General features: G+C 45.9%; 1 long non-coding RNA gene across 1 annotated transcript; it reads right to left on the minus strand.

Moving 5' to 3' along the window:
• Positions 1–1,509: 1,509 nt before the first annotated feature.
• LOC140625242 (uncharacterized) lies at positions 1,510–9,620 on the minus strand. The gene is made up of 4 exons (XR_012024606.1): positions 8,612–9,620; positions 8,009–8,172; positions 5,560–5,667; positions 1,510–2,934 (listed from the first exon to the last, which is right to left on the minus strand). It is a non-coding gene; the product is annotated as an uncharacterized lncRNA (long non-coding RNA).
• Positions 9,621–10,965: the final 1,345 nt, after the last annotated feature.

Here is a 10,965-nt window from a genome sequence, read left to right on the forward strand (position 1 = left end):
AAATTTTCATCCAAGAAATGAGAAATGAAAGGATACAATTTATGGCTGCCCACCAAAGTTTGAGATGGAGAGGGAGAGAATACAGTGCTAAATATAAATACCATATTCTTCAGAACTTGTACCAACTCTTATAAGTTATGGTAAAACACTCTGTGGTCCGCAAGCCTAGCTCACATTTCCACTGGACATTTGTTCAAAGTGTTCTGTGCAAAGTACCTTCTCAATTCTTATTTCGTCTCCTTTAAGAAAACTTTGTAGATCTCCTTTGTCAGAAACCATTTGTGCCCCTCTCTCTCACCATACTGTGGGGTGATATTTCCATTATTACACCCTTGTTGCCTTAATACTGGTCCTAAAGTTAACTGGGCGTTCATCTGTTTCCCCTTTGAAATTGTAAATTCTCAGGAATCCCAGCTCATCGGTTTGCGCATCTCCCACAGGGCCCAACTCAGTCCTGTGTACATTCTAGGGGCTTCATAAACATTTAAAGACTTGAAATGAAAATATATTCGTCCTAGCTCGAGTAAATCTGTAGTAGAAATTTCTCCATAAATAGCCATAATGAAGAGTTTTTCAACTTGAGCCATTTGCAAGATTGCTTTGGCCTTCATGAATTTTCTTTGATGGGGAAAAAAAAAAAGTAACCCAAATGCTCTTTCCTGTGATAAGAGTCATAATTTCAAGAGACAGAGCTGTTCATAGGCAAACATTTTGAATTCTGCACTATTTTCAGAGCCAATTAGAAGCAATTGGATTTATGAATTTTTTATTTTCCTGATTGATTTTCTATTTAGTTTCTCCTGAATAACTACTTAAAAATCTTTCCATAACATTCACCCTTTTCGTTGATTTCTAGCCCTAGAGAACCAACCTTTCAGCAATTATACAAGCCCTTCACACACTTTTTTGGTTTTTTTTTTTTTTTTTTTTTGGCTTCCACTTCTTTTAGTTTATTGAAATCCTCTCCAGATAAAAACCTTGAAATCATTAGGCAGATCACTGTTCAGAACCACGTTAATTCTTCTATTTCTCTCCTTAAAGGAGATGACTGGTGGACAGCTTGGAATAGCAATGAGGTATGGTATTTATCTATAATACCTCTTCCATGATGAATAACTAATTTATCCAAAATCCTATTACTCGGGACATTTCAATCATGGTGGAATAAGGTCTCTGATTTGGATCCTTGTTAATTTAGAAATGGTCTCCTTCCCTGGGGACATTCAGAGCTTCTGAGGCCAGCTGGCAATGAGGCCTGAATTTGAACACTGCAAAGTTAGGAATGTGAGCAAGAGCTTTTTTTTTTTTTTTAATTCAGTTAATTAATATATAGTGTTATTATTAGTTTCAAAGGTAGCATTCAGTGATTCATTCATTGTATATAACACCCAAAGCTCATTACATCACGTGCCCTCCTTTATGCCCCTTACCCTATTACCCTCTTCCCCCATCCTAACAAGAGCTTTTTTTTTTAATATTTTTTTAAAATTTTTATTTATTTATGATAGTCACACAGAGAGGGAGAGAGGCAGAGACACAGGCAGAGGGAGAAGCAGGCTCCATGCACTGGGAGCCCGATGTGGGACTCGATCCCAGGTCTCCAGGATCATGCCCTGGGCCAAAGGCAGGCGCCAAACCGCTGCGCCACCCAGGGATCCCTAACAAGAGCTTTTAATTCTTGGTTTAAAATAGCCTATGAGGTCTGGGGCTTTGCCCACCCTCATTTTCTCCAGGGATTTCAGCTCCTATCCCTAGGATCTTCCCCCAGCCCTAAACACTGCCACAACTGTCCTGGATGGCTTCGGACCTACAGGGAATTGGACTTTGTCAACACGTAGAGCCATTAAGCTAAGAATGGCTCAGACTCTGGGGAATCTCTTCTGACCACAACCTCCCCTGGTCTGGCCTTGGCTCCACAGAAGTCCTCATCACAGCATCCACTGTTCCTTTCTTATTCATAGATGAAGAGCTGTAGGGTCCTAATGCTGGCTGGGCCCTTGGAAAGCACCCTGTTCAGGGATTTGAGCTTAGGAACTCTCTTTTCAAATGAAATCATACCAGAATGCCCCATAAAAAAAGAACAGACAAGAACAGAGTTGCTCTGACAAAAGCATGAGTGGAGACCGCAACCACTCATCATGTCTTAGGTTCTGGTTTTATAGTTGGCACAGTGGAGGCAGAAACATGTGGGGTTTTGAATAAATTTGGTTAGTGGCCCTTGGACTTTTGTTCCTGTTGGGCAGAGCCTTGGCCTCCAGCCAAATCCCTGTTCACCGGCACTTCTCCCAATATTCTTGGAAGGCTCCAGAGAGTTTCTCTCATATGATCAAGACTGAAATCGCTCATCTCCCCAATGAGTCCATTGTGTTGTCTCCACTCTGTTCCCCTCTCTCCTGCCCTTGCTGCCCTCCTGGGCTCCAGGCAGGGTACTCCTAACCCGCACAGGCATTGTCACTGCCTCTGCCGGGCACTTCCACCGCCCACCGCAGGCACTGCTCCACCTCCGGGGTACCCCTGCTAGGACGGCGGGGATCCCCTCGGAGATCCTGAGGTTGACTTCCTCCTTTATGCATTCCATTCTGGGAAGGGGTCCCTAAGCAAGTTAATCTCTTAGAGAATAATTCATGAAAACAGCTTTTTATGTTTGCTCACAGTCTTCTCTCTCCAATGACTTGAATACTGAGTCAGTAAAAGGCTGGGATGAGGACTCATCTGTATTACTGAGAATTAAGGTTCTGGTTCTGGGTCTGGCTTATCGGCTGGGTTCTGCCCTCTAAGATGAGTTCCCATCTTGAGGCTCTTTTGTTTCTCAGACAAATCATTAACCTGGCAGTTAATGGACACGTTGACTCACAGTGGTGGGTAAGACGTAGACATCAGCTGGGCCATCTTCTCTGGCCCCATCTCTGGACTGCTCCCTACCCGCTCCTGCCCCTAGAACACACAGGAGAAACAAAATTTGTAAGGAACTTAATTTAAATTTGATTGATGTTTACCAAAAGCAGAGATCAGGATTCTGAGAAAAATTTCTGAAGGTAAAAATTCATCGTGGGTATAAATCAATGAGAACCGACCTGAGCAATTAATTTTAAAATTCTGATCAAGCAAACCAATTACTGTACAGGATCTAAAGAGAACACAAAGATTTACCTAATGACCAGGAAATACGAGAACTGCGTGCACACACACACACACACACACACTTCCCTAAACCAGAAAGGAAAGGAGAAAACTTTTCCATTCCTGTTCTCTTCTCTTAGGATTGGTTTAAGACTTTGCTCCTTGTAGAATTATAAGAAATATATATATCTGCCCCCAGTTCCTGACAGGAGCTCCCAAAACCCTTATAAATCCCTAAGCAGGGATCCCTGGGTGGCGCAGAGGTTTGGCGCCTGCCTTTGGCCCAGGGCGCGATCCTGGAGACCCGGGATCGAATCCCACATCGGGCTCCCGGTGCATGGAGCCTGCTTCTCCCTCTGCCTGTGTCTCTGCCTCTCTCTCTCTCTCTGTGTGACTATCATGAATAAATAAATAAAATCTTTAAAAAAAAAAATCCCTAAGCAACAAGAGCATGAGGAGCATCTCTTGTTCTAGTGAGGTGACTCTGGGTGGCTCCTGGATGGGGGCTGGTCAGCAGAGATCAAGGTGTGATTAGAAGCTTGGGATTTTCAGCCCCATCCTCCATTCTTCAGAAAGGGGGATGGCTGGAAATGGGGTTAATAACTGATCATGTCTATGTAATGAAGCCTCCATAAAAACCCAAAAGCATGGGGTTCAGAGAGCTTCCAAGTGGGTGAACACATCTATGTACCAGGAGGGTGATACACCCCCAGCTTCCCAGAGACAGAAGCTCCTGCACTCCAGAAGTTCCCAGACTTCACCTTCTGTATCTCTTCATCTGGCTGTTCATTCATATCCTTTAGCAATCCTTTAATAAAGTGGAAAACTTAAGTAAGTGTTTCCTTGAGTTCTGTGAGCTGTTCTAGCAGAGTGTTGAATCCAAAGGGGAGGAGGTCATGGGAATCTCCAGTCTGTAGTCAAGTTGGACAGAACTTGTGGCTAACCCGGGAACCCACTACTTGTGATTGCCATCTCAAGTGGGGAGAGGGGACAGTCTCGTGGGCCTGAGCTCCTAGCCTGGGGGACACAACACCATCTTCAGGTAGACAGCATCAGAATTGAGCTAAACTGTAGGACACCAGCTGGCATCGCAGAACTGCTTAGTGGTGTGGGGAAAACCCACACAACTGGTGTCAGAAGCATTGTCAGTGTGATCGTCGTGTCAGGGTAAGGAAGAAACACGGGAGGGAGACTGGAGGTTTGTTCCCACGCGTACTCAAAGTGTGGTCCACGGACCAGCCCCGTTGGCGTCACGGGGAGCTTGTTAGACGTGCAGAACCTCGGAGCCCACTCAAGAGCTGCTGAGCCAGAACACGCAAGTTAACAATGTGGGAGACTTGCCCACACTTTGAAGTCATGAGGCTCTGCTCTGCACATGCAGAAACTGTGCCTCAGATCCTTTCAGACTCCACATGTGGATGAGGTACAACAGGAACAAAGTCCTGGGCACTTGGAAAGGAACAGGAGCAAAGAGGAGGAAGAAGGATGCTGGGAGTGTCTGAGGGAAAAACAAACTTCATACTTGTCACTCTTGCCAAGGATTGGCTCTGGGCACCAGCCTTTAGAGTTGGAGCCAAGAAAAACATCATCCAGCTATCCAATTTCAAATAGGAACCGTGGGTTTTCTCCAACTGCAGAGGGAGGCTGAGATCAGGGACACTGGCCCAGCAGACGGGGACCCCAGCTTCCTGCTTCCTGGCCCGTCGCAGCCCCGGAAATCGTGTGTAAGAAACTGGCAACTGGCTCGGGAAAGAATGAGACATAGTCACTGTTGTGTCCCCCTTGAATGGAATCAGGGGATGCTCTGCCTCGAGATTTATTTCCAGCCTGACAACAATGTTCAGGACGTGTAAGTGGGGGAAGAAAATCCTAACTTCAGTCAGTAACGATGACCCAGCCCAAGATTTTTTTCTGTCTAAGCCTCCTTATGCTGGGGCAGTTAGAGATCTGCAGGAGCGAAGCAGGTAAGTACCCGGCTTTGCAAAATAACACTAGCTCATTCGCAGAAGATGGGTAAAGGTCAGTAACTGGAACGTCTGAAAACGAGTCCTATCTCGGCTCTCCCACGCACAGGCCTGCTGTCCCAGTGATGAATTTCTCACTGGGAAAGCACAAGATAATGGCACTGCAGGAATGGGGGGCAAACCCTGCACAGGCATGGCTCTCCCGCACCCTGTGGCTCACGCTCTGTCCAGCGAGGAGATCAGCTGGGGATGCAAGTCGGGCTGGACATGCACCCTGCGTGCACACCCTTCTCTGGATAAATACCACTACCCCGTATGTTTTTCTTTTCCACTCGAAGAATCTGTCTTGGTGACCCAGGAAATCCAGGGCTCGCACCAGATGCTGTGCTGTGGACACAGGGCCTCCACTTGGCCAAACAGACGCCCATGACAATGCAGAATTAGAAGTGGAATCAGGGCGATGCGTCTCACTCACCGCTCTCAGAGCTCTGGAGACAGGCTGCTATTAATCACTCCAGCCGCATCTATGAGGCTCTTCTCATTTGGCCACGGCTCATAGTCACAGATGCACAGCCAGGGTCTCCTGTTAAATCAAACCCAACAGCTCTATGATAAGGATGACACAGGTGAATGGGGGGCAAAGTGTGCACTCTCAGCCATGTGTCCACACTATTGAAAAAGAGAAAGAAAATGTCTCCTGACTACCAATCAAGTGTCAGATCATTAGTTACTCTCTCTCCTTTTCTGTCTCTGTCTCTATATATATATATATATTTTCTGTCTCTCTCTCTCTCTATATATATACATATATTTACATGTAAATAGAACCCCTACTTCAGCTTGGGAGCCAATCTGTGAGAACCAGATCTTGTTGCACATGGAATCAACCCCACATAGGGAGAGGTAGACCGACCACCTCCTGTCCTTTGCTCCAGGTGGCAACAGCGGAGAGCTGAGCCTGCTGCTCATCTTTCCACTGAGCTTTATATATTTTTATGTATTTTATATATATTTATATATATTTACATGTAAATATATATACATATATAGACACATCTATATGTAAATATATATATCATACAGTATAGAAACTCAGGTCTAGGGACACCTGGGTGGCTCAGTGGTTGAGCATCTCGCTCAGGGCGAGATCCCAGGATCCTGGGATTGAGTTCCACATCAAGCTCCCTGTGGGAAGCCCTCTGCCTATGTCTCTGCCTCTCTCTATGTGTCTCTCATGAATAAATAAGTAAAATATTAAAAAAAAAAAAAAGAAAGAAAGAAACTCAGGTCTAGGAAAATGGCAGAAATAATCACGATAGAGAAGAAGATGAATAGTAGAGAACTGAGTCAGAGGGCATAGAGAAGATGAAAAAAGAAAGAGGGAAAGGAAAAAGAGAAAGAGAAAAAAGAGTAAGAAGAAAAGGCCAGGAGCAGAAAGCAAACTGCATTCATAACCAGACTTCCTGTGCTGGGGTCCCACTTACAGGTCACTTTGCCATTTAGAGGTTGGTGACCTGGTACAGGTCACATAGCCACAGTCTCTTAATCTGTAAAGCGAGAGCAGCAATATCCCGCTAACTGCTCCACTGGCTTGTTGTCAGGATCAAATAATCTGTTGCCAAGTTCTGTAAAATTAGAAGTGCTACACGAATGGAAGCTCTTCAAATGGTGGTCAAAGACTGGACGAGAATCAGAAGACCAGCTCCCCAGTGGAGAGTGAAGGGCAACATCTACCAAAGGGTGAACAGAGCAAAGAACCCCTACTTCAGCTTGGGAGCCAACCTGTGAGAACCGGAAGGTCTTGTTGCACATGGAATCAACCCCACATAGGGAGAGGTAGACCGACCGCCTCCTGTCCTTTGCTCCAGGTGGTGACAGCGGAGAGCTGGGCCTGCTGCTCATCTTTCCACTGAGCTTTCAGAGAGTCAGGGTGGAGACCCCCACCCCCACCCCACCCCCATCCCACCAATTTCTGTGTGAGATTTAAGAGCAATCACCTCCTCTCTTCTGGGCCAGCAGCATATCACCGAGCTGTCTGACGCTTGTGTTTTATGCTTTTATTCATGACAGCCCGGGAAACCAGGGCAAAGTGCAAATGTGGTGAATGTTGGGGGTGGTGGGCAAGGCAGGGCAATCTGGGATGAAAGAAACAGAAAGCTTGGATTTATGTGACACAATTCAGAAATCACGGAGTACTGAAGAAGTTTTTGATGAAATAAAAGTCCAGGAAAAAGAAACCAGAGAAGAATAAATTAGCTGTAAAAGGCTCTCTTGTGTTTGTTTGTTTGTTGTTTTTGTTTTTTTGTAGGCCAGAGTATCAGAAAGGGGGGAGCCTAATATGAATAGTCTCTTTGAGGTGAGGACCATGGGCGAATTTTTGACAATGGAGCTGATGGGGGTGTTGTTTGGCCCGAACTGGAAATAAGGCCTGATCGAATCTATTAACTGTGCCCAACCAGAGAGGACTACAGAGCTGCAACTGGAAATATCCACCTGTTTAGTGTGTGCATCAAGATTTCTGATTTTTTTCCATGTACTGGCTGGAGGTACTGGAAGAAAGATGCTACAGAATGAAGGAGAAGGGCTCAGATCTGAGCAAATATCTCTTTGCTTTTCCTTCCTCCCTTGGGACGGGTAGAGTGGGCTGAACAGTGTCCTCAAACATATGGCCACATCCCAATCCCCGGAACATGTGCATCTTACCTTATTTGGGAAAAGGGTCTTTGTGGACACGGCTAAGTTAAGGATCTTGAGATGAGGAGATCACTGTCCCCGGTCATCTGGGGGACATCACAGAATGAGGCCATCACAAGAGTGAGGCCAAGGGAGATTAAAGAGTCATGCAGAAGAGAAGTTCATGAGAGGTGGTGGTAGAGATTGGAGTCACATGGCTTTAAGCAAAGGAAGGCCTGGACCCTCCATACCTGGATGAGGCAAGGAAGGATTCTCCCCTAGAGCTTCCGGAGGGCGCGTGGTCCTGCTGCCACCTTGATTGCAGACTCCGGGCCTCCAGAACCGTGAGACAATCCATTTCTATCGGTTTTAAGCCACCATGATTGGGGCAATCGATTACAGCAGCCATTGGAAACTAGTGCAGGGGGAAGAGGGCTAAGTTACCCAGTGGAGGAAACAACTTCAACTCTTCTGACCTCCCTCTTTGGTCCAGATCTAGGTCCATTTGCCAGATCAGGAGGCATGGAGCGAGCAGCCCGCGCCCTGGGCAGAGCCCGTGGGGGGTTTCAGCGCTGAGGAGACCACTCCACGCATGCTCTCCACAGGACCCGGAGAGAGGGGAAGGCCTCAGGCCCGAGGCTAAGGAATAGACGCTTCCAGCCTCTCATCAAAGCCCAGCAAGCCTGGGAGATGGAAATGGAAGCTCCCAGAGTTAGTTGTGAGAGGAGTTGCTGCCACCTGGGTTTGAACCCTACCTCCCCCATTCACTGGCTGCGTACCTGTAGCCCCCCTCTCCTTCCCTCCCACCCCGCCTCCAGTTTCTTCATCTGTAGAATGGAAGTGAGGAAACCTACCTCACAGACTTGTTGATGGGAGGTTTGAAGCATGGCTTGGCTTCCTGAGGGGCTTCCAGATGGCTGTTGCTGTCCCCACCTACGATCTCAGGGCCCAGGAGCCCGAGGCCCCTCCTCACGCAGGGCTCAGCCGGGCATGTGAAGGTGCTCAGGACTCACAATGCCACGTCCGTGCTGGGGCGTGCCTGCGGTTCTCAGGACCTACCTTTCTAAGCTCCCCAAATCACAAGGGCTAGAAACCTGCGAACTGTGGCTCTCAGAACCCCCTGCCGGCGTGGTTCCAGTTCAGATGCCACCCATGCGAGACACAGGCATGAGAGCAGGGATCCTATTTTTGGCTCCAGCTTGCATGGCAGGAGTCTAAGAACAATGGTAGAGGCGGCCCTAGCAGCAGCGGGGTCCCACAGGCAGGATGGAGGCCGTAGGGGGGCAAGGCCTGTGGGCCCAGGGGGCGCCGTGAGGCTGGGGGGCCGACTGCAGTGCTGGGCCCCAGGGGCATGTGACTCCTCCCACCCCCCACTTTCACTCCTTCCCTTCCAACAACTTGGAAACTTTACTCCCCATATGAAATCCCTCTTTGCTCCAAATACCTACAATGACTTCTACCTTCTCGACTGAATCTGCCACCAGAACATCAGTCTTCTGTGGGGGCACAGGTGCCCGAAGCTTGGAGATGTTAGGGTCTCCTGAAGGTATTCCTCAACAGGAAACACCACCTGACATTCTCAACTGAAGGCTTAAAATGAAAATACACCAGGGAGAGCTATCATATCGGCTCAAATACCTTCGGGGGATCATTGATCGTGTTTGAATCTGTCATTAAAGAGAGTCTTGTAAATGAGGACGATGGAGAGGAGTGCAAGCAGGATGAAGGCGGAGCGAGGGAGTTGGATCAAAGGCGGGGAAACGAGAGAAAATCCCTCAAAGTGAGGAAAAAGTAACATTGGGGAAAAGCATGTAAGTTTTAGTAGTAATACTAAAGTTTAGTAGTAATACTACTAATAGTATTTAGTAGTAATGCAAATACTAATACTAAATACCAATACTAAATATTAATAGTATTTAGTAGTAATATTACTAAATACTACTAAATACTAAAATTTAGTAGTAATACTACTAATACTATAGTACTAACTAGTTTGACTTATTTTCATTTTTTAAGCTGCAGCAAAATATGCATAACATTAACATAACATATATCATTTTAGTCATTTTTAAGTGCACAGCTCTGTGGCATTAAATACATTCATGTGGTTGTAAAAGCATCACCGCCATCCATCTCCAGAACTTGCACATCTGACCGAACTGAAACTCCATACCACATCATACAAGGACTCTCCGTCCCCCCTCCCCAAGGCCCCAGCTGTCATGAGTCCTTCCGGGACTGGGGTCCAGTCTCCATCTTTGGAGCATGTCTCGTGACCAGCAGTAATGACAAAAATGAGATAATGCTAACTGAATTTGACAAAAAAGCAAACAGAAGGACATGGAGATGATTTAGAAATCAACTAAAAAGAGTATTTACATGTAGAATCTATTTTCTGTCTGTATCAATTTTACTACCCTAGGAGCCACCTACAAGTTGATCACATAGGATTTGCCTTTTTGTGTCTGGCTTTTGCCACTTAGCACAGTGTCTGCCAGGGTTCATCCATGTCGTAGCGTGTGTCAGACATTCCTTCTTGTTAAGTCTGAATAACAACATTCAGGCTAAATAACATATTCCATTGTATGCGTGAACCCTATGTTCTTTATCTACACATTTGCCAATGGACACTTGGTTGCTTCCATCTTTGGCTATTTCAAGTAATTCCACTATGAACATTGATGTACAAATGTACATTGTATGTACATTGTATGTACAGATGTCTCCGTTTCCCACTCTTTTGGGTAGAAAAATCCTAAAAATAGACTTGTTGGATCACGTGGTTATTCCAGGCTTAATTTTTCTTGAAGGACCACCATATAGTTTTCCACAGCACCTGCTCCATTTGACATTCCCACCAGCAATGCAGTTTCCAACCTCTCTACATCTTTGCTAACATGTTATTTTCTATATTTTTTAAAAAAATAATAGCTATCCTTTTGGGTGCGAAGTGGTATCTCATTGTGCTTTTGATTTGCATTTCTCTAATGATTAGTGATGTTGAACATCTGTTCATGTGCCTATTAGCCATTTGTATATCTTCTTTGAAGAATGTCACTCGACTTTTTACGGGAATTAAAAAGAGAATAAGGAGACTTACGTCTGAAGAAAGAAAAAAAGTGGACCCCTCTCCCCATATAAGCTTCAGAGACTATGAAAAACAATTTTTTAAAGAATATGTGAGATCACATTCCTTACGTATACTGAG

Source organism: Canis lupus, chromosome 35, assembly GCF_048164855.1.
Source record: "Canis lupus baileyi chromosome 35, mCanLup2.hap1, whole genome shotgun sequence".
Lineage (NCBI taxonomy): Eukaryota > Metazoa > Chordata > Mammalia > Carnivora > Canidae > Canis > Canis lupus.